Source organism: Loxodonta africana, chromosome 1, assembly GCF_030014295.1.
Source record: "Loxodonta africana isolate mLoxAfr1 chromosome 1, mLoxAfr1.hap2, whole genome shotgun sequence".
Classification (NCBI taxonomy): domain Eukaryota; kingdom Metazoa; phylum Chordata; class Mammalia; order Proboscidea; family Elephantidae; genus Loxodonta; species Loxodonta africana.
In genome coordinates this window covers 129,038,438-129,063,470 of record NC_087342.1, presented here as the reverse complement: position 1 = coordinate 129,063,470, position 25,033 = coordinate 129,038,438, and positions in this window count along the sequence as shown.

Sequence of the window (25,033 nt, the reverse complement as noted above, 5' to 3'; positions counted from 1 at the left end):
TGCTTTTGGGAAGGAGAGAGCTGCTTTCACAGATGTTCTCTTGTCATCAAGGTCCGATATTAGTGGTGTCAGCTCTGCTCTCCACGCCCATAGGGATATCTGCAGTGTGGTTACAGGATTGTTCTTTATTTTATTTTATTTTCACCCTTCAGGAGATTTCTTTGGGCTACCTCATGTCCACTAATTATTTTTTCGTTTCAATATTCTATATTGGTGCTGGGCAAGTGCTGTTCTATATCTGCTCCAGCGGCAAAAAAATGAGCACTGACTTATAGGGCTATGTAGAGAAGAAAAAAGGGCACAACTAAAAAATCCTCCCTTGGTCTGAGCCCCCACATGGCACACACAATTATCCTATGGTTTTCTTCGCAGGTTGAGGCCCAATGATTTTGTGTCTCCTTAGCTAGTTTTCAAATTTTATTGTTTTGATTCTATCATATTCCAGTCATTCTTTGGAATACAACTTCCTTTCAGCTTCTCTGACTTTTTCACAGATGGATTCAGGGGAGAAAACCAACATCTGCGTGATTTGTCACTCTGCCTGAAAACAGAAATTTTTTTTTTGCTTTTTTTCACAATACCATTAGTCTAGTAATTATGTAATATAAACTCAATACAAACACATGCCAAGATAACAGTAGATTATGGGTCTGTGATCGGAAGTATTTATTTCTATTAAAAAAAAAAAAGGTTACCAGTAAATGTGCCTATACTTTCCTAGTATTCTTGATGAAACTTAACAAGAGCAATAATTGACAATAGTACCAGGGACCCCCACATTAGTACTCTTTGGTTCATTCAACACACACATATTGAGCCTCTGCTATACGTAGTGATGTGTGGTGGGCTTAGAGTAATGGATAAAATAAGCCCCTGTCATTGAGGTGCAATGAGAAAGATAGATTTAAAAAATGATAATTACAATATAATGTGATAAGTACAATAATGCAGTATGAACCAAGGACTGTGAAAGAAGAAAAGAATGAGCTATTAATTTAGCATGGGGGAGTCAGTAAAGGCTGCATTTTTCATCTCTCCCTTCCCGGATCATCACTAAATTTCTCCTTGCTACTCCTGCCCCAAGCCTGGGATATAAAATCCATTGCTGATGCATGATCTCCTTCCTCTTCCCAAGGTCAGCTGTATAGGGCTCCCAACAATTACAATAGATTTAAATAAGTTTAAAGCTGGTGAGACTTTAGAGGTTACCTAATGTAACCTCATTTTATTCATATCAAATGTGAGGCCCATGGAGGTTTAGAGAATTTTCTCAAAATAGAAAAAACTCATGGGAGATTCAAGATTCAGAACCTGGCCTACTGAAAGACTGCACCGTTGGCCCAAATGTGGAGGGATTTATATTATCACAGAAGGATTTAAGAATGCAGTCATGTAGGGAAAAGAACAAAAGGCTTGGATTCAGAAACCTTTCAAATTTTTTTTTTTCAAATTTTTTGTCATTTATTAGTTACATGAATTTCAAAAAATCATGCCAACTTTCTACAAAGGAGTGAAGTAAAGGAGTTCATAAGGATTTTGGACAAAATGAGGTTACAGGGAAATTCTCAAGCACTGGGTTTGAATTTATTAGGTTTTCAGATTTTTTCCTCTGTTTTGCTTAAAGTTTTTAGAAGGCTGTTGTAATGTAGTATTGGCAGCAATATTGTTTTTCAATCCATTGGCATCTTCACTGAATTTTTAAATTTCCTCTTAGAGACTTACCTTTATTTTTCTCTGATCTTTGATTTATATTGTTTTACATCTGCTGAAATTGCTAGTCTATTCTCTTGCTGGAGTTCCTAAAAATGGTGAGGAAGCAGTTAGAACTATCATTAGAACTACCACCTGTTAAGCATCTACTGTGCTAGGCAGTATGCTGGATACTTCATTAAATGGCTTCCAAAATCCTACAAGAATGATTCCCATTTTTCAGGTTATCCTAGAACAGTTTTTAAACTACCCACTGAATACTTTTTTCAAAACAATCTCCAAAGAAAGCCCTATTAAACTGATAATAAATAAACATTATCATATCTATATTGTAGTACTTACCCACATAACTTGTTTCTATCATTCTTCATTCTTTCGATAGATCCACATTTCTATTAGGTATTGTTTTCTTTCCTCCTGAAGAACTTATTTTAGGATTTCTTGTATTGCAGAGTTTTTGATGATTCATTTTCCAAGCTTCTGTTTGTGTGGTACACCTGTATTTCGTATTAATTTTTTTTAAATAATTTTTATTGTGCTTTAAGTGAAAGTTTACAAATCAAGTCAGCCTGTCACACACAAGCTTATATATACCTTACTCCATACTCCCACTTACTCTCCCCCTAATGAGTCTGCCTTCTCCCTCCTTCCAGTCTCCCCTTTTGTGACAATTTTTGCCAGTTTCTAACCCCCTCTACCCTCCCATCTCCCCTCCAGACAGGAGATGCCAACACAGTCTCAAGTGTCCACCTGATACAAGTAGCTCACTCTTCATCAGCATCTCTCTTTTACCCATTGTCCAGTCCCTTCCATGTCTGATGAGTTGTCTTCAGGAATGGTTCCTGTCCTGGGCCAACAGAAGGTTTGGAGACCATGACCGCCGAGATTCTTCTAGTCTCAGTCAGACCATTAAGTCTGGTCTTTTTATGACAATTTGGGGTCTGCTTCCCACTGTTCTCCGGCTCCCTCAGGGGTTCTCTGTTGTGCTCCCTGTCAGAGTAGTCATCGGTTGTGGCCAGGCACCATCTAGTTCTTCTGGTCTCAGGGTGATGTAAATCTCTGGCTCATGTAGCCCTTTCTGTCTCTTGGGCTCATAGTTATCGTGTGACCTTGGTGTTCTTCATTCTCCTTTGATCCAGCTGGGTTGAGACAAATTGATGCATCTTAGATGGCCATTTGTTAGCATTTAAGACCCCAGATGCCACACTTCAAAGTGGGATGCAAAATGTCTTCATAATAGAATTATTTTGCCAATTGACTTGGAAGTCCCCTTAAGCCATAGTCCCCAAACCCCTGCCCTTGCTCCACTGACCTTCGAAGCATTCAGTTTATCCAGGAAACTTCTTTGCTTTTGGTCCAGTCCACTTGAGCTGACCTTCCGTGTATTGAGTATTGTCCTTCCCTTCACCTAAAGCAGTTCTTATATACTAACCAGTAAATAACCCTCTCTCACCCTCCCTCCCTCCCCACCTCGTAACGACAAAACTATGTGTTCTTCTCAGTTTATACTATTTCTCAAGATCTTATAATAGTGTTCTTATACAATAATGTCCTTTTGCATCTGACTAATTTCACTCAGCATAATGCCTTCCAGGTTCCTCCATGTTATGAAATGTTTCACAGATTCGTCACTGTTCTTTATCGATGCGTAGTATTCCATTGCGTGAATATACCATAATTTATTTAACCATTCCTCTGTTTATGGACACCTTGGTTGCGTCCAGCTTTTTGTTATTGTAAACAGAGCTGCAACAAACATGGGTGTGCACATATCTGTTCGTGTGAAGGCTCTTATTTCTCTAGGGTATATTGCGAGGAGTGGGATTTCTGGGTTGTATGGTAGTTCTATTTCTAACTTTTTAAGAAAACGCCAGAGAGATTTCCAAAGTGGTTGTACCATCTTACATTCCCACCAGCAGTGTATAAGAGTTCAAATCTCTCCGCAGACTCTCCAACATTGATTATTTTGTGTTTTTTTGGATTAATGCCAGCCTTGTTGGAGTGAGATGGAATCTCATCGTAGTTTTAATTTGCATTTCTCTAATGGCTAATGATCGAGAGCATTTTCTCATGTATCTGTTAGCTGCCTGAATATCTTCTTTAGTGAAATGCGTGTTCATATCCTTTGCCCACTTTTCAATTAGGTTGTTTGTCTTTTTGTGGTTGAGTTTTAACAGAATCATATAGATTTTAGAGATCAGGCGCTGGTCGGAGATGTCATAGCTGAAATTTTTTTTCCCAATCTGTAGATGGTCTTTTTACTCTTTTGGTGAAGTCTTTAGATGAGCATAGGTGTTTGATTTTTAGGAGCTCCCAGTTATCTGGTTTCTCTTTGTCATTTTTGGTAATGTTTTGTATTCTGTTTATGCCTTGTATTAGGACTCCTAACATTGTCCCTATTTTTTCTTCCATGATCTTATCGTTTTAGTCATTATGTTTAGGTCTTTGATTCACTTGGAGTTAGTTTTTGTGCATGGTGTGAGGTATGGGTCCTGTTTCATTTTTTTGCAGATGGATATCCAGTTATGCCAGCACCATTTGTTAAAAAGACTATCTTTTCCCCAATTAACTGACACTGGGCCTTTGTCAAATATCAGCTGCTCATATGTGGATGGATTTATATCTGGGTTCTCAATTCTGTTCCATTGGTCTATGTGCCTGTTGTACCAGTACCAGGCTGTTTTGACTACTGTGGCTGTATAATATGTTCTAAAATCAGGTAGAGTGAGGCCTCCCAATTTCTTCTTCTTTTTCAGTAATGCTTTACTTATCTGGGGCTTCTTTCCCTTCCATATGAAGATGGTGATTTGTTTCTCCATCACATTAAAAATGTCATTGGAATTTGGATCGGAAGTGCATTGTATGTATAGATGGCTTTTGGTAGAATAGACATTTTTACTATGTTAAGTCTTCCTATCCGTGAGCAAGGTATGTTTTTCCACTTATGTAGGACCTTTTTAGTTTCTTGCACTAGTACTTCGTAGTTTTCTTTGTATAGGTCTTTTACATCTTTGGTAAGATTTATTCGTAAGTATTTTTATTTTATCTTCTTGGGGCTACTGTGAATGGTATTGATTTGGTGATCTCCTCTTCGATGTTATTTTTGTTAACGTAGAGGAATCCGCGTGATTTTTGTATGTTTATCTTATAACCTGAGACTCTGCCAAACTCTTGTATTAGTTTCAGTAGTTTTCTGGAGGATTCCTTAGGGTTTTCTGTGTATAAGATCATGTCATCTGCAAATAGAGATAATTTTACTTCATCCTTGCCAATCCAGATGCCCTTTATTTCTTTGTCTAGCATAATTGCTCTGGCTAGGACCTCTAGCAAAATGTTGAATAAGCGTGGTGATAAAGGGCATCCTTGTCTGGTTCCCGTTCTCAAGGGAAATGCTTTCAGACTCTCTCCATTTAGAGTGATGTTGGCTGTTGCCTTTGTATAAAAAAAAAAAAAAAAAAAAATTTTTTTTTTTTTTTTATATAGATGCCCTTTATTATGTTGAGGAATTTCCCTTCAATTCCTATTTTGCTGAGAGTTTTTATCATAAATCGGTGTTGGACTTTGTCAAATGACTTTTCTGCATCAATTGATAAGATCCTCTGGTTTTTGTCTTTTGTTTTATTTATATGGTGTATTACATTAATGGTTTTTCTAATATTAAACCAGCCTTGCATATACCTGGTATAAATCCCCCTTGGTCATGGTGGATTATTTTTTTAATACGCTGTTGAATTCTTTTGGCTAGAATTTTGTTGAGGATTTTTGCATCTGTGTTCATGAGGGATATAGGTCTGTAATTTTCTTTTTTGGTGATGTCTTTACCTGGTTTTGGTATCAGGGAGATGGTGGCTTCATAGAATGAGTTAGGTAGTATTCCGTCATTTTCTATGCTTTGAAATACCTTTTTTAGTAGTAGTGGGGTTAACTCTTCTCTGAATACCTTTTTTAGTAGTAGTGGGGTTAACTCTTCTCTGAAGGTTTGGTAGAACTCTGTAGTAAAGCCGTCCGGGTCAGGGCTTTTTTTTGTTGGGAGTCTTTGATTACCGTTTCAATCTCTTTTTTTGTTATGGGTCTATTTAGTTGTTCTACTTCTGATTGTGTTAGTTTAGGTAGGCAGTGTTTTTCTAGGAATTCATCCATTTCTTCTAGGTTTGCAAATTTGTTAGAGTACAATTTTTCATAATAATCTGATATGATTCTTTTAATTTCAGTTGGGTCTGTTGTGATGTGGCCCATCTCGTTTCTTATTCAGGTTGTTTCCTTTCCTGTATTTCTTTAGTCAGTCTGGCCAGTGGTTTATCAATTTTGTTAATTTTTTCAAAGAACCAGCTTTTGGCTTTGTTAATTCTTTCAATTGTGTTTCTGTTCTCCAATTCATTTAGTTCAGCTCTAATTTTTATTATTTGCTTTCTTCTGGTGCCTGATGGATTCTTTTGTTGCTCAGTTTCTATTTGTTCAAGTTGTAGGGACAGTTCTCTGATTTTGGCTCTTTCTTCTTTTTGTATGTGTGCATTTATCGATATAAATTGACCTCTGAGCACTGCTTTTGCTGTGTCCCAGAGGTTTTGATAGGAAGTGTTTTCATTCTCATTGCATTCTATGAATTTCTTTATTCCCTCCTTAATGTCTTCTATAACCCACTCTTTTTTCAGCAGGGTATTGTTCAGTTTCCAAGTATTTGATTTCTTTTCCCTAGTTTTTCTGTTATTGATTTCCACTTTTATGGCCTTGTGGTCTGAGAAGATGCTTTGTAATATTTTGATGTTTTGGATTCTGCAAAGGTTTGTTTTATTACCTAATATGTGGTCTATTCTAGAGAATGTTCCATGTGCACTAGAAAAAAAAGTATACTTTGCAGCAGTTGGGTGGAGTGTTCTGTATAAGTCAATGAGGTCAAGTTGGTTGATTGCAGCAGTTAGGTCTTCCGTGTCTCTATTGAGCTTCTTACTGGAAGTCATGTCCTTCTCTTAAAGTGGTGTGTTGAAGTCTCCTACTATAATTGTGGAGGTGTCTATCTCACTTTTCAGTTCTGTTAAAGTTTGTTTTATGTATCTTGCAGCCTTCTCATTGGGTGCATAAATATTTAATATGGTTATATCTTCCTGGTCAATTGTCCCTTTAATCATTATGTAGTGTCCTTCTTTATCCTTTGTGGTGGATTTAACTTCAAAGTCTATTTTGTCAGAAATTAATATTGCTACTCCTGCTGTTTTTTTGCTTGTTGTTTGCTTGATATATTTTTTCCATCCTTTGAGTTTTAGTTTGTTTGTGTCTCTAAGTCTAAGGTGTGTCTCTTGTAGGCAGCATATAAACAGATCATGTTTCTTTATCCAGTCTGAGACTCTCTGTCTCTTTATTGGTGCATTTAGTCCATTTACATTCAGCGTAATTATAGATAAGTATGTATTTAGTGCTGTCATTTTGATGCCTTTTTATGTGTGTTGTTGACAATTTCATTTTTCCACTTACTTTTTTGTGTTGAGATGTTTTTGTTTGTTAATTGTGTGTTCCTCATTTTCATAGTATTTGACTTTATGTTTGCTGAGTCATTATGTTTTCCTTGGTTTTTTTTTTTTGAGTTATGGACTTGTTATACCTCTTTGTGGTTACCGTAATATTTACCCCTATATTTCTAAGTAAAAACCTAACTTGTATTGTCCTATATCGCCTTGTTTCCCTCTCCATATGGCAGTTCTATGCCACCTGTATTTAGTCCCTCTTTTTAGTTATTGTGATCTTTTACATATTGACTTCAATGATTCCCTGTTTTGAGCTTTTTTTTCTTTTTAAAATTAATCTGAATTTGTTTTTGTGATTTCCCTATTTGAGTTGATATCAGGATGTTCTGTTTTGTGACCTTGTGTTGTGCTGGTATCTGACATTATTGGTTTTCTGACCAAACAATTTCCTTTAGTATTTCTTGTAGCTTTGGTTTGGTTTTTGCAAATTCTCTAAGCTTGTGTTTATTTGTAAATGTTTGAATTTCACCTTCATGTTTGAGAGAGAGTTTTGCTGGATATATGATCCTTGGCTGGCAGTTTTTCTCCTTCAGTGCTCTATATATGTCATCCCATTGCCTTCTTGACTGCATGGTTTCTGCTAACTAGTCTGAACTTATTCTTATTGATTCTCTTTTGTAGGAGATCTTTCTTTTATCCCTGGCTGCTTTTAAAATTTTCTGTTTATCTTTCGTTTTGGCAAGTTTGATGATAATATGTCTTGGTGATTTTCTTTTTGGATCAATCTTACATGTAGTTTGATGATCATCTTGGATAGATATCCTTTCATCTTTCATGATGTCAGGGAAGTTTTCTGCCAACAGATCTTCAACTATTCTCTCTGTGTTTTCTGTAATCCCTCCCTGTTATGGAACTCCAATCACAGGCAAGTTATTCTTGATAGAGTCCCACATAATTCTTAGGGTTCCTTCATTTTTTTATAATTCTTTTATCTGATTTTTTTTCAGCTATATGGGTGTGAATTCCCTTGTCCTCCAGATCCCCCACCCTGCATTCCAATTGCTCAAGTCTGCTCCTCTGACTTCCTGTTGAGTTGTCTAATTCTGTAATTTTAATGTGAATCTTTTGGATTTCTAAATGCTGTCTCTCTATGGATTCTTGCAGCTTATTAATTTTTCCACTATGTTCTTGAATAATCTTTTTGATTTCTTCAACTGCTTTATCACTGTGTTCCTTGGCTTTTCCTGTAGATTGCCTTAATTTCATTTCTGAGGTCATCCCTGATGTCTTGAAGCATTCTGTAAATTAGTTTTTTATATTCTGTATCTGGCAGTTCCAGGACTGTATCTTAATTTGGGAAAGATTTTCATTCTTTAGTTTGGGGAGTTGTAGAAGCAATCGTGGTCTGCTTCTTTATGTGGTTTGATAGAGACTACTGTCTCTGAGCCATCTCTAAGACAGTGTAGTGATTTATTCTATATTTGTTCACTGAGTCTTATCTTGTTTTTTTTTCTTTCAATATACGTAGATTGTGCTGTCTTGATTGTTGTAGCCCTTTAATCACTTATGTCCTATTACCAGCTGGTTTGGGCTGTTACCAGATATATAAGCCTAAGAGTCCATTCACTATTCTTGAGTAGAATCTGATTTTGGGTCACCAAGTGTGTGGTGCAGACTGTCATCTATCTACCTAGAGAAGTAGTGGTGATAGTTGTGTGCACCAGATTCTAGTAGCAGTAGGGTTTTACATTCCAGGGGGGCAGGATGCTGACAGGCTTCCTCCAAGTGCCAGTGAGGTAGGTGTGTCTCTATTCCTAAAGCATTTTGGTGGGTGGGCTCTGTAGCTGTACCTTATGCACCCAATGCAAGTATCTCTACAGATTGGTAGGTGTCACCCTCCTTAGACCCCTAAGGCAAGAGGCTAGGTGGTCTAGGGGAAGCTTTGGCCCTCAGTTCCCTGTTGTGGGTCAGTGAGGGCTCTGTTGAATACTCAGAGATATCAGACCTGCGAAATTTGTCTTTCCAGTAATCCGCTAAAACAATTACAGTCAGATCTCTATCAGAATTGCCTTTGCATTATAGTAGCCACCTTGTTCCCTGTAGGGATGAAAGCCCAAGACTGTGGATCTCAGATGCTTGGCTGGAGCTGGATCTGTATTTTAGTCCAGTTTTGGGAAGTCGGGGAAGTATTTTTGGTCCCTGGGTTTTTTGTAGCTGCTTCTCTCAGGCCAGGAGAATGGGTTAGGAAAAGACAAAAAAAAAAAAAAAAAAGGCAGAGCACTTCACTCTCTGGCTCAGGAATTTCCAATGTTAATGAAGCCGCCTGGGAAGGGGAGGGGAGGGATCAGGTAGATAGGACAGAGTCGCACCCAGGAACATAGACAAAGTTACTTATCTTGCTTGGTGATGGCTGTTTTATCTGAGATTCCCGAGAGGTGTGTATCCTGTGTGCGTTGGCTGGGTTTAGATTGCCCCCAAGTGTCAGGCCCGTGTCGTGTGCTTTTGCTGTCTCAGAAGCCGTGGTCAGTTCCGCCACTCCCAGTCCAAAGCCCAGCACCAAGGTTCCCTGGCTGGGACGCCGGACTCCAGGCTCCAAAGCCAGTCACTGCCTCTTGGTGACTTCTCCTCCTGTCAGCTGCATCACTGCTCTGCCTATGTGCACTGGCTGGGCTTCCCCCGAGGCTACTTCTGGGGGCTAGGGCTGCGTCTCTTGCTTACACTGTCTCAGGATGCCGTGCTCAGCTTCCCTGTGCCCAGTCCAAAGCCCGGCGCTAAGGTTTTCTGACTGGGACGGTGGCTCCAGGCTCCGAAAGCAGTCGTTGCTTCCCCGTGGTTGCTCATTCTCAGTCTCTGTCACTCAGGTCAGCTCTTTAGATCTGTGTTTGATGGTCAGGGTTCATAGACTGTCATGTATGTGATTGATTCACTTGTTTTTCCGAGTCTTTGTTGCAAGAGGGACCCGACGTACCTTCTACCTAGTCAGCCATCTTGGCCCCGCCCTTCATATTAATTTTTGAAACATTTTTTCACTGGCTATGCAATTACAGATTGGCATTGTTTTTATATTAGTATTTTAAAGATACAACCCCATATAAGTTCTCGGCTCACATACTTTCTGATGTGGAAGCTATTGCAATTTTTATTGATCATGAATCTAGACAAGACAGGAACATTTTCCTCTGGTTGTTCTTAATATTTTTTGTCTTTATCACAGGTTTTCAGAAATTTGATTTTGATTTTCCATTATTATAGCTGTTGTTATTATTTTATTATTGTTTTGCACAGGCCATGGGGCTTCTTAGATCTTTGGAGATATATATATAGAGAGAGATGTATACATATCACTGAACACTGGTGATAAAGACAAAAATTATAAAAGGGAATGGAAAAATCTCAGTGAATATCTCTTTAGATATTTTGTCTGCCTACTTTCAGGTGTTTATATCACACATATTTGATTGACCATCTGGTACTGTCCTAAAATTCAGTTGCTGTGTTCATCTTTTTTTCCCCCTCTGTGTTTTACTTTGGACAGTTTCCACTGCTGTTTTAGCAGTATATTGATCTTTTTCCCCGTGATGTCTTATCATCTGAGTCCCATCAAAGATGTTTTTCATTGCACATATTTGATGCTTTATTTCTAGAATTTCCTTCTGGGTGCATCTCATATCTTCTATTCTTCTCCTCATCATGTTCATATTTCCTTCTACCTACGTGAGCATCAGGAGCCCTGAAAGCACAGTGGTTCAGCACTTGGCTGCTAACCAAAAGGTTGATGCTTGAAACCACCCAGAGGCTTGGCAGGAGAAAGACCTGACAACCTGCTCCCGTAAAGATTACAACCATGAAAACCCTACAGGGCAGTTTTACTCTGTCACATGGGATCACCATGAATTGAAAAGGCAAACAACAACAACACATGAGGGTAGGAAGAGGAATTCTGGAACCCCTATTAATAAAGCATGTAAACATACAACTATTCTGCTTGAAGTAGGTGTGAAAGGAATGCTAAACTGCCAAAAGATTTGCTTCTCTGCTCTACAGTATGGCCACTGCTGGACCCCAGGACTTTGAGTGAAACAGTTTGAAAATAGCTCATCCATCACAGCCATAATCACAAAATGGACCTTAAACAAGTAGGTACTTAAAATATATGATCATTCATTCAATGCATATTTATTGAGCATCTATTATGGTTTAGGTATTGGAGAATATTATAATGTGCTTAGTGTGCTCTCCATCTCCTAAAGTAGAGCCATATGTATGAAAACAATTGTAAAGTAATAAGTATAAATCAGAGGTATAGAATGAAAAGTTGTGTGTAGGGTAAGTGGTTCACAAGTCTTCACTAAATAGATGATGTTTAAAAAATATATAGATGTTCTGGCCTTACCAATCAGAGATTCTGATTCTGAGTCCGGTCACAGGCACTGTAATTTTTTTAAAGCTCCATATGTGTATAACTTGAAGCACAGCTTGAGAACCACAATTATAAGGGATTTTTTTCAGTAAAACTGAAAGCAAAGAAATATACTGCTATTTTGACAGATTTGACTAAAAAAAAAAAAAAAAAGCCAAATCCATTACCGTCAAGTTGATTTTGAACCTATAGGACAGAGTAGAATTGCTCCATAGGGTTTCCAAGCAGACTACCACAGCTCTCTCCAGTGAAGTGGCTAGGGGGTTTGAATTGTCAAATTTTGGTTAGCAGCCGAGTGCTTAACTACTGCACCACCAGAATTGATAGGCAACTTTGATTCACGCAAAGGTAAGACAGTAGGAAAGGAAGAGAAAAATATACCGCTAGAGCCATAATTCAAAGTTTGATATGAATAAGAATCACCTGGGATATTAGTATAAAATGAAGATTTTTTTAGATCAATTTTTTCAAGCCAATCAAATGTGTTTATAAGTTTGCATATGTCTTTAATGAAAATATTCTCAGGTGACTCTGAAACAGAAAACTTGAACATCACACTTCTAAGGACAAGGAATTCCTGAGAAACTTAGACTTGGTGGCTTGGATTTGGGGACGATAAAACAAAGAAGTTTTAAAAACATGAAGTTAAAATTTCCTTTATATAATGCAAAATAAAGATTATTGAAAAGTAAAAGAAATTCTCACACGTTTTTCTGCTTAACATACATATATTTTTATAAATTCATGGAAATATAGAGAAAAATATTCCTCCACATAAGAATACCCTTCTATTTAATAAACAAGATATACAAGTAACTGGCTAGGTTGATATCATCTCTGTTTTGATAAAGTTACTGTATTGATTGTTTTTTAACAAATTCGTTTTATTTATTTCTTAAGATGATGCTAAATAACTGTCTTATTTATTTATTCTAATAAGTATTATTTATTCTAATAGTAACTTAGAAAGATTGAATCTCTGTATTCATAAATCTAGCCATATTAACATTTCCTTCCCAGAAATAGTAGCAAATATTAGAAAAGATATTTCTCTTTGAGATCATTTAAGTTTCTAGAGTACATAGGATTGGGAAACACAAATACGATTGATTTTAGTACACTACTTTTAAGACTGGATTGATGAAATCACCCACTCTATATTTAAAAATGTTTATTCAAAAGGAATCTATCAGATTTCTTGCTTATGATGTGCCTGTTTGGATTGTTTTCAATTATTCATCCCTCTTGATTGTTTTATGCAACTTTACCCATTCCTTGCTTATTCACAGGCAAGAGTTGTTATTTTTTGCTTCACTCTTCCGGTGTGGGAAGAAACTTTTCTGGTAAACTTTCCTTAAGAGCTATACTTGGAATTATTTCAATTAATGATGAAATGACTTCCTTCTTTTTAAATGCTTAATTTACTAAGTGGACAAATTAAATCAAGACAAAGTAGGGAGGAGACAGAAAAATTAATAATAGTACACAAAGCTCTACCCAGAAACCCTGGTGGCATAGTGGTTAAGAGTTTGGCTGCTAACCAGAAGGTTGGCAGTTCGAATCCACCAGGAGTTCCTTGGAAGCCCTATGGGGTAGTTCTGCTCTGTCCTATAGGGTTACTATGAGTTGGAATCGACTTGATGGTATTTTCTTTTTTTCAGCTCTACCCATAGAAGCGTGAGTAAATATTAATGAAGCATTGACAGAAAACTACATGTGCAAAAATAGTATTCCCGAACTAATATTAGCAGAGATGAAAACTATTTACTATTTAGTACTTTAGGCTGAGACTTCCCTAATTATTTTGCTAAATGATGTATTATTGTTTATGTGAAATTCAATTTAGAGAGTTAAGTCTGGCTAGTGTTGGGCTACCTTTCTAATATTTGGACTTTAATGAAAATGTGTGTACACACACACACACACACACACACCAAAAAAAAAAAAATCCTCACTGCTGCTGTGTTAATTCTGACTCATGCTAATCCCATGTATTTCAGAGTAGAACTGAGCTCTATAGCAATCCCACTTCTAGGAATATATCCTAGAGAAATAAGAGTGGTCACATGGACAGACATATGCACACCCACGTTCACTGCAGCATTGTTCACAATAGCAAAAAGATGGAAGCAACCTAGATGCCTATCAATAGGTAAATGACTAAACAAACTGTGGTACATACACACAATGGAGTATTACACAATACTACAGAACAACAATGAATCTGTGAAGCATCTCATAACATGGATGAATCTGAGTGAAATAAGTCATTCACAAAAGGACAAATATTGTATGAGACCACTACTGTAAATACTCATGAAATGTTTACACACAAAAAGAAACAATCTTTGATGGTTACAAGGGAAGGGATGGGTGGGGATGGGAAAACACTAAATAGGTAGTAGATAGTGGTAACTTTGGCAAAGGGTAAGACAGTACACAATACTGGGGAAGCCAGCACAACCTGTACAAGGCAAGGTCATGGTAGCTCCATAGACATATCTAAACTCCCTGAGGGACCAAATTGCTGGGCTGAGGGCTGTGGGGACTATGATCTCTGGGAATATCTAGCTCAATTGGCATAGCATAGTTTATAAAGAATTTGTTCTACATTCTACTTTGGTGAGTAGTGTTGGGGTCTTAAAAGCCTGTGAACGGCCATCTAGGATACTCCACTGGCCTCATCCTTTCGGGAGTAAGGAAGAACGAAGAAAACTAAAGATACAAGGGAAAGATTAGTCCAAAGGATTAATGGACCACGTCTACCATGGCCTCTACCAGACTGAGTCCAGTACAATGAGATGGTGCCTGGCTACCATCACTGACTGTTCTGATAGGGATCACAATAGAAGGTCCCGAACAGAGCTGGAGAAAAATGTAGAACAAAATTCTAACTCAAAAAGAAGGACCGAACTTGTTGGCCTGACAGAGACTAGAGAAGCCCTGAGAGTATGGCACCCGACACCCTTTTAGCTCAGTAATGAAGTCATTCCTGAGGTTCACCCTTCAGCTGAAGATTGAACAGACCCATAGAACAAAATAAGACTGAAGGGGCGCACCAACCCTGGGGAAGGGACTGGAAGGTGGCGGGTTAGGAGGCCGGACAGGACAGGAAATTTGGTAACAGGGAACACAGGGTTGAGAAAGGAGAGTGTTGACATGTCGTGGGGTTGTTAACCAATGTCATAGAATAATGTGTGTACCAACTGGTTTGTTCTGTAAACCTTCATCGGAAGTACAATTAAAAAAAAAAAAAACAGCTGTATAGGATTTTCTTGGTGGTAATTTTTACGAAACAGATTACCAGCCCTTTTTTGCATGGTGTCGCTGGGAGGGTTCAAACTGCCAACCTTTCAATTAGTAGCCAAGAATAAACTGTTTGCACTAGTAGACACAAAGAAAATATGAGGCCAGAGGCAAAAAGGGAGATAGATAAAGTAATGAGTTAAGACTATTTAAGCATTACTAATGAAAAGGCTACAGAGAATAAAGAAAAGGGAAACAATGCATAAAATAGATGAAAGAAAGAAAATCCCCTTGGACAAAGGTCAAGGTATGCAAAGATGTATTTTAAAGCGGTCCCCACATCTGATATACAGCTCCACTATCCATCACACCATCAAAGAGCAATATAGCCCTTCATCGGTTCTCCTCCTCCAAACATAAAAGGGCTTTTTAGAGTGAAGAATATGCTACCCTCCACTTTTCCTTGAACACTAATATTCTAATTGAGGTATTGACAAACTACTCAGCCTGGGGACAAATCCAGTCCTCCATCTGTTTTTCTAATCCCAAAAGATAAGGATAGTTTTCACATTTTTAATGGTTGAAAAAAGTCAAAAGAATATTTCATTACATGTGAAAACTGTGAAATTCAAACTTCAGTGCCCATAAATAACCTTTCGTTGTATTACAGCCATACTGATTTGCTTAAGTGTTTTCTGTGGCTGCTTTTGCTTTACAACAGCAGAGTTGAGTCATTGCGACAGAGACCTTATGGTTCCCAAAGCATAAAATATTTTCCATTTGGCCTTTTGAGAAAAGGTTTTTCCACACTCATTCTAATTCAACAAACATTTTCTGAGCATTTGAAGTAGGCCAGGTACCTTGCTAGGAAGTCAAGGCTTAAATTCTTAAATATGGCTAGTGGTCTCCAGAGTTGAGTGTAGCCTAATGGGTCATGATTACATTTTTCAGGCCACTTCCATTTTCAGAAGGGGTAGCATGGGTAGAAAAGAGTAGTTTTTCCTTTGTACTTTGAAAATAAAAGTTTGAGAATAATAGCAACGGTGTGATGGGAGAGATGCAGAAAGAAATAGTATTTTAAAAGGGTTCCCTTCACAGTGTTCTAAAAATACAAGTGAACTTGTACTATTTAAAAGGAATTTCATTGCCCATGGGGCTGAGATTGGAATGGAACAAGTAAAAAAAGTCAGAAAATCATGGTTTTATCAGCATTAAAATTGGGGTGGTAGTGGTGGATTTTGGATGTAGTTGATAGAACCTAAGTCACATGGGAGCTTTTACACCATAAACAAAAACAAAACCCATTGCTGCTGAGTCAATTCCCACTAATAGCCACCCTATTATTTTTTTTTTTAGGTTAGAGTAGAACTGCCCCATAGGGTTTCCAAGGAGCACCTGGTGGATTCAAACTGTCGACATGTTGGATAACAGCCAAACTGGTAACCACTATGCCACCAGGGTTTCCTTCACACCATAGCTTCCTGCATTTGCAATTATGTGATGAAAAACTAAAATGTGATGTCTCACAGCTGATATGTTTCTTGAAATACCACCAAAGGATAAAGGGGAATTATAAAAAAATTATGCTGGGTTTGAATGATTTATTTTTTTCATCAGGGAATAAAATAAGCAGTCTGAGACTGCATCTTCCAGAGGGAAAAACAGAATTATACATCAAAATACCAGTTAAATAAATAGAAGAACTGGGGGAAAATACCCTGATGAAATTACTGGTGGAGTTTTTCTTTTGTTTATTTTATAAATTTTTTATTTTGTCATAAAAGACACCTGATTTTGAAAATAAACTGGAACCAATTCTGAAAAGAAAGAGAAAGTCAGAGGCAGATTTTTGCAAGTTTCCAGCCCTTTTTTAATCAACCAAGACCTAGTGAGTGATCTGGGGAATCATGTATCTTTGGGCATTGTGCTTGAGCAGGCTTTAGAATGAGTAGAACAGAAATCTGAACTATTATGCCAAGGATGGTAAAAGATGACCTTGAGCTGTGCCTAAATATATAACATTGAGAAGATAAAAGAGAACCATGGTGAAAGGTAGTGACATGTCTAAGCAAGCCATGTGAGAGCTTAAAAAAAAATCCTACACAGACATTTCATAGATTTAAAGCTCTGAAGAGTAGTGATTCTACACAGAAATGCTTTACTCTCTTCAACAAGGGTGGTGAGATCCATAACCATGTGCCAGTACTCTTAAGGTGCTGCTGACTTCCTGCTCTGACTTGCAAGTGGTAGGTAAGATTAACACACGCACACACACTCACAAAATCCTGGCTGGTACTAGACTTTAAGAAAAACAACAGATAACTAAAATCATGGTAAGATTACATTTTGACCTTTGAGATACACTTCTTGTAGGCAACACCACAATGGCAATGAGCTCTGGGAGCCCTGGTTCTATGAGGTTTATAGTTAACATTTTTATGATGTATCAAGCTTGTTTCAAATTCTTTACATATGTTGCCAATTAGTGTCCATGTCCTGGAGCAGTCGAGTCAATGAAATGTACCCTAACTCAGAAAGACAAAGTTTATTTAGGAGGTGGCACTAACGCAGAGTCTGACAGCAACGCAGGCTATCTTTATGGAGTCTCAAAAAGCAATTTTACATCAGAATTTATATATGACTGTCACAAGGGTTACAAGGGTTAGAAATGTCTCCTTGGTATGTAGCCCACAGATGGCTGGATGAGTTGTATATTACAAAATAACTACAAGAGACTATGAGGCTAAAGAGCTACATGCTGGACATCTCTTTATCAGGCTAAAGATTTACAGACCGGACACCTGGGCTATAATCTTTATGTGGGGGGTCGTAAGTCACACGTAGCTGGACAGAACAAAACATTAACAAAATCATTAACAAAAGTATGCAGAAAGGAGAAAGTAGGCAGGAAAAAAATTTTTTTTTATTCAAGGCGTTAGTTTTGCCAAGCTCTCAATTGCCCATTTTGAAAAAGAGAAAACATGTTGTAGAATATTGGGGTCACACATACATTTTCTTTTTTTAATTTAATCCTCATGACAGCCTCTGAGATAGGAAACATTCTAATCCTAAATTGTACAGATAGAAAAAAAAAATGAGGTTTGGAGACATCAGGTAGTTTCTTCAAGGTCCCAGTGGTAGTAATTGGTGGATCAGAGATTTTGATGGAGATCCCTTTTATCTCTTTGGCCAAGTCAGTAACCACTACAGCATTTGCTAAAGAAAAAGGAACCTATACAGACAGAATTATAGGACTACAGAGAACTCGGGAGAGATCAAAATTTAACTTACTTTTTATAGATGAGAAACTCAAGCTCAATGAGATATTGTAATAGTGGTGTGGCAGGATTGGCATCTGACCTCCTCTAACTTCACAAGGGGGAAGGAGAATCAAGATCAACAGCTCAAGGCTGATTCCTATGAGGCAGGAGTCAGACATGCCCCCTCCCTTTCCCCTTTTTACCAATTCTGACACCAACCGTCCCTCCACGGGACTCTCTAGTTCTCTGCTAGGTCTGATAATTCTTTGTAATCGTTACACGGAACTCACAGACAATACACATGATTATGGGGTTCATTACAATTCAGGTTCAGGAATGCTCAGGATACAGTTCTTCAACCAGGACAGCCTCTTCTCAGTAATGTCTACAGGCAACCTCTTTCTGGCCCCTTGGACTCTTGGCCCCTGCCCTACTCAAGTAAGTGTTAAAAAGCTCTTTTAACTCAGCCAATAAGTGTCCAGAGGCACCCTGCTCTACAAATAAACCTCAGCCTAAGGGAGTTCAGCTCTCTTACTCTATGAGTCCACGAGCCTAGCTCCACCACCAATTGCCCGGAGGCACCCTACTGTGCCAGGAAGCCTCCTGCCTGAAGACATTTAGCTCTCTCACTCCGTAGATCAGCATACCTGCTGTAACTGCCTTGCTCCATGGGCCAGGAAGCCCACCCTGCCATCTCCTGCAGGTTCAGTTGCTGCCGTTTCTCTGCCGCTGCTTCTCGCCATCACTTACTGTTTCCAGTGTTACAGCTCTCTCTCTGTCTCCTGGGTCTAGGAGGTCTCCGTACAGGGAGCCCAGATCCAGTGGACATGCTCTACTCTTAGCTCGTCTTTCTTGGTGGTAGTAGGTCCCCTCTCTGTTCTGGAATTGGCTTTCTTTAAGCCTAGCGGGATGACAAAACTGACCAAGCCCCTTATTAGGGTTCCATACACCTTATTTGCATGGTCCCATCCCAATAATGATGCCATGCACCTTACTTACATTATTAGCAAGCTATTGAATCCTCTTTGTAGGCCACAAGCACCTCATTTGCATAGTCCTACCCATTCATTTGATGGGAGTTACAAAAACTATGGCTAGGAGGGCCACATTAAGTAATTCACTGCACTGCAGATATTAAGTGACTTGTTCGAGGCCAAGGGTGAAGCAGACCTAGAATCCAGCTCTCCTGACTCCTGTATGCCTGTATGACTACGTGACTATAAAACTGTATGACTGCTTGTATTTACTTTCATAACAAAGTATTTCTTCCATCCACTGGCCACAATTATTCTTATTTGGGTAACGGTCAAGATACTTAGTAACTACAGATCAAGTAATGTAATTTCATGAGGCATGTTATTTAATGGCTGCATCTTTTTTTCTTTTCTTTTTTCTTAATAGTACCTTAAGTTTTCAGTGAATCTTTCATGCTGTTGTTACTGAAAGAAAAATCTGAATCTCCATGTAGCTGGTTAAGGAGGTAGCATTGTAAACCATATTAAAAGCTATCTAAGCACTTGAAACTAAATTGATTCCTATGCCCCTCAAATCACCGATCTTGAAACAAAATCAGAAACTTGGCAGGATGAGCTTAAATCCTTAAATGAAAAGACTCAAACACTACATTCTGAACTCGAGACCTCTAATGCTCTCTCAGGAGTTTTAATTAAGGATAATGCTGCTCTCTTCATGAAAGAGAAAGATATTTTAAAACTTTATATAAAAAAAAAAGCAATAGATCTTCAATCCATGTGAGAACTCAGAGAGAAATACCACATACTAATTTTTTTTTTTTTTAATCCTACAGCTATAACTGAAGCTATTTTCTTACTCCTCCCTTTTTGCCAAAGGCTAATGCTTTTGCATGCCAATGATAAGGTTCAATACCCACGTAAGCTCAGAGATGTCTTCCTTGGGGCTTTCGGAAGAATGCTGTAGATAAAGATAGGACTGCCTCTATTATATGGGGAGAAATTATGTATGCAATATAAAGTGCTTTCTCATTTTAATTATCCCCTTGCTTTTTATTCAAAGATATTTGAGTTTTCTCCCACAGATTTTACCTTAAACAACCTTTTCCATCCTCATTACTGTGATTCCTTCATCATGCCACTGACTTAATAAAACTAAAACAAAGCAAAACAAAATATCCTACAGAAGACAGTACAGCACACTAGACCTCACATATAGTCCAAAATTGGCCCAGAACTATGTTTTTTGGATCACAGAGGACTGAAAAATAGTGTTGATAATGAAAAAAAAAAAAAAAAAAAAATTTGTTGTCAACATTTAAAATTGAGGGTATCACATTTTAAAAATCTGAATTTTCAGTCCCCCCTGCAAAAAAAAAAAAAAAATCAGAAGATCTGGCAATACTGAGTTCGTATTTCTGCATGAAAGCAGAAGCTCCAGTTAACCACATTCCCCAATCCTCCATTAACCCACACATCTTCCACTGGTTCTGTAGGCTTTTGAAATTTCTACATCTGCAGTAAACTTGTGGCATTTATATATATGATATTAAAAGTTTTCATTATCCACAAGCAAAATTCGAGGACTAGAATGTAAAATAATACATCACTTTCTGGAGAATGAAATTAATTTTACATCGACTGTAGAATAGTACACATTAGCATATCACTGAGTTAGAGTAGGCATAGCCCATTTTGGTTTTCTTCATTTCAACCTCACTTTGTATTTTTCAACTCATGGTTGCACATTCATTAACTAAATAAAACAAACATAAATAAACTAATAAATAAATATTAAAACAATGTTTTTACTTTGAAAAATGACCCTAAAATAAATCCAAATTCAATTTTAGTCATAGAAAACAAGAAATAATAAATATGCCTAGAAAGGGCTGTGCTTAACAATGAGATGTTATATTTATTAGTGGGATAGATCCATGCCATAATGAATCCACCATGGACATTATATGAAAAACATAAAATCTTATTTTATAATAATTCTAAAGAATATTACAGATAAGCAAAAATGATTCAAGTAAAGGAAAGCTTAAGCGTAAACTGAAAATGTAGTCACCTTTGGATGTGATTATAACGCATAGGAATTCTACATATTTTATATTGCCTAGTTGGTTTCATTTTTTTTTAGTCATGGTATGGAAAACCTGGTGGCGTAGTGGTTAAGAGCTACAGCTGCTAACCAAAAGGTTGGCAGCTCTAATCCACCAGGTGCTCCTTGGAAACCCTTTGGGGCAGTTCTACTCTGTCTTATAGGGTCGCTGTGAGTTGGGACCGATTTGACAGCACCTAACAACAACGGCGGTTGGTTAGCAGCCTCGGTGTCCAGTGGTTAAAGCACTCAGCTGCCAATCAAAAGGTTGGAGGTTCGAAACCACCAGCTGCTTCATGGGAGAAAGATGTGGCAGTCTGCTTTATAAAGATTTACAGCGCTGGAAGCCATATGGAGCAGTTCTACTCTGTCCTATAGGATTGCCATGAGTTGGAATTGACTGGATGGCAATGGGTTTGGTTTTTGGTTTTAGATGTTGGTTCGATAGTTTCAAAGTGAGGGCAAATTTACATAACATTAAAGGGCAAGTAGGGGTTGTCCACAAGTTGGACATTTGTAACCCAGGGATGCCCTGTGGGTGCGTGTGTGTATATATATATACATATAAAATATATTGTTCCAGTCACAGAAGTGTGTACATTTTCTAAGTTGGGGCTAGTAGGGTAGGAATGGGCCAGAACTTCTAAGACCTTTGAGCTTATGCCTTTTTTTTTTAAATGTGTTATAGAGATTTTGAAATGCATTATTGATGTTTTCAATGAAATATTAAGTTCAAGTTTCATATAGAATACCACCTTAAGCAGATTTATACTTCAAAAATTATAAATATTGTTTCTTTAGGAGGTTATTGCTTCATTCTGGATAAGAGGAGAGTTGGTGTGGACTGGGTGGTAGGGCAGTAGAAATAGATAAAAGTGGATAGACTGGAGATTCATGTTAGAGGTTGGACTGTGAGGATGTGACGGGATATGAAAAAGAGTAAAAAAAAATTGAAGTTATTTATTAAAAAATGTGTATGGTGAAGGTTCATGTGATTCCTAGAGACCAACTTCACACCACAAACACAATTCAAGCCTTTAGTTTGGATGGAAAATCAAAATTCTTGCAGCTCTCCCACAGATGCAAATAGTGATGGTGATGATGATGATGATAATAATAATTTTAATTATTTACATGCTATACCCTCGACTAAATGCTTTTTAACTATTACCTTACTTGATTTTCAAAAAGATAATATGGGGTAAGAATCACTGTTTACACGATTTTATAATGGAGACTAGGGCTTAGAGAAGTCACTTAACTTTCTCAAGCTCTCCCAGCTAGTATGTGACAGAACATCTATTCTAATCTGTGTACATCTGGTTCAAAGGCCACCATGGCCCTAATCGTCAAATCTTAGCTAGCATAAGCAATATGTAAGGTGCTGACTAAAACACACATTCTGAGGTTGCAAACTCAGAGTTCTGACTTGGTAGATATGAGGTTGGACCTAGAATTCTCTGTTTTTAATATGAGGACCACACTTTCATACATACTGACAAAACTAACAGACTTTCATTGGGCATGTGGGTGTGTGAGGTAAAGTACCACATTTCTATGTTTCTGTAACACTCCATTTTTGACGTAGAAAACTTCTTCTCTACTACCTTGTTGGAATATTACAGGAAACTACTCAACGTCTAAAGGCACACACAGTTAAGTGCTTGGTTACTAACAGAAAGGTTGGCAGTTTGAATCCACCCAGAGATGCCTCAGAAGAAAGGCCTGACAATCTACTTCCAAAAGATCACATGGAGCACAATGCCACTCTGATACACATGGGCTCACCATGAGTTGGAAATGACTCGACTCCATCACAATTGGTACTCAGGTTTTAAAACTAGCATTCTCAATATGGCCTCTAAAATGCAGAAGTATGCCAGTGCCCAGACATCAAGGAAGCCGGTATGGTGGTAAAAGTTTCAGTATACATATTTACTCTCATTGATTTCCCTAGAAGGTATTCTAACTGCTGAGATAGAGCTAGTTTAAAAGCAATGGAAAGATCCCAGGACTGTGTTAGAAAGAATATTTTTCAAATAATCAATAGCTACATGAAGTACATATGGAATATAAATTTCATCTTGTAGCGCTACTGTCAGCAAATTCTTCTGCTTTAAGACTTTCCCTAATTCTCACATCCAGAGGCTATCTTTACTGTAAATTGTAATAGAGCCTCATGCAATTGTTATGTACATTCATGTCAACAACTTCTCAGTTAGATGAAACTTTCCATTTATTTGACACACAGGTAATAAAAATTGCTGCTAGTAATAATAAATGATGTATAAAATGTTCATGCTCTGGAAATTATAATCAATAACATTCCAAAATATTGCATTGTCAGATGACAAGCCAATTCTCTGCTTATGTCACTCCAACAAGCTTAGATCCATGAACTCCACTCATTATTGTAATCACTAGCACTTATTCTAGAAACTATGATATAGGACAAAATGAGGGCAATTTAAGTTCCAAAAGTATATTGATTTTAAAACAACTTCATTTAACATCTGAACGAGCTCAAACTTATTTATATGACTTTTTTTACTTTATGTCATTTGACAATGATCACATTAAAATACTAACACTACAAGTAATAATAATTCAAATAATAACCACATTATTTATGTATGTGTTATCAACAATATCAATTTTCTGACTGAGGGTAAATAAAATAGATACACTACACAACAACTACCAATGAGAAATACTGAATTAATTATAAATTTTGAAACACTCTTGGCTTTACTAGATAGTGGAAAAATGAAAATAAGATGCAATTGGTCACTGTACTCTCGAAAGTAAAAAAAAAAAAAAAAGTAGGTGCTGTTTATTTGAAAGTCTAAAAGTCTCCTGATGTAAAGTTGTCTTTGAGAAATAGAGTACAATATTTATAAATGCAGTTAATATGGAGGTTAAGAGCACAGAGTGTGGAATAAAATAAAACCATATTAAAATCTTCGTTGTGCCATTCACTGGTGGTTTGTCCTTGACCCAATTCATTCAACCTTCCCAAGCTTTGGTTTTCTTCTCTTTACAACTGGAAAAATAATGTCCCTGTTGGCTTTATTACAAAAAGTCATGTGAATTAACAAAAATTAATTCCTTAGTACAATATCTGACGCATAGTACTCATGAGCAAGTAGGCAGAGGGTAAGACTTCCTGATTCTCAAGTCAGAAAAACTGGCTTTACAACTGTTTTGTAACTTACAACATCTGAGACATTGTACAAGTTACAGTAAACTCTCTGAATCTCATTTTCTTCTGTAAAAAGACATTAATGGCAGTATCAATTTCATTGAGTCATTTAGGGAAGTTACTACATGGAAAACATTAGAACAGTGTCTGACCCAGTGTAAGATCTCAATAACGGTTTGCTGTCATTGTCACTGCTCTTGTAAAAGCACGTTCTGTTTTTTAAGTAGGCACATTTAGGGTTGTTGCTGTTAGGTGCCATGGAGGGATTTCCGACTCATAGTGACCATATGCACAAGAGAATAAAACAACATAATGGTCTGCTTCTGAAAAAATTAGCCAGTGAAAACCATATAAATAGCAGCCAAACATTGTCTGGTATAGCGCGGAAAGATGAGTGCCTCGGTTGGAAGGCACTCAAAAGACAACTGGGTAAGAGCTGCCTCTTCGAAGTAGAGTAGACCTTAATGATGTAGATGGAGTAAAGCTTTCAGGACCTTCATTTCTGATGTGGCAAGACTCAAAATGAGAAGAAACAACTGCAGACATCCATTAATAATCAGAAGCATGAATCTAGGAAAATTGGAAATTTAGGGTTACTACTCATTTTTTCATATGTGTATTACCTGCTTGGTATATTGGCCACCTCAAAATTTAATCA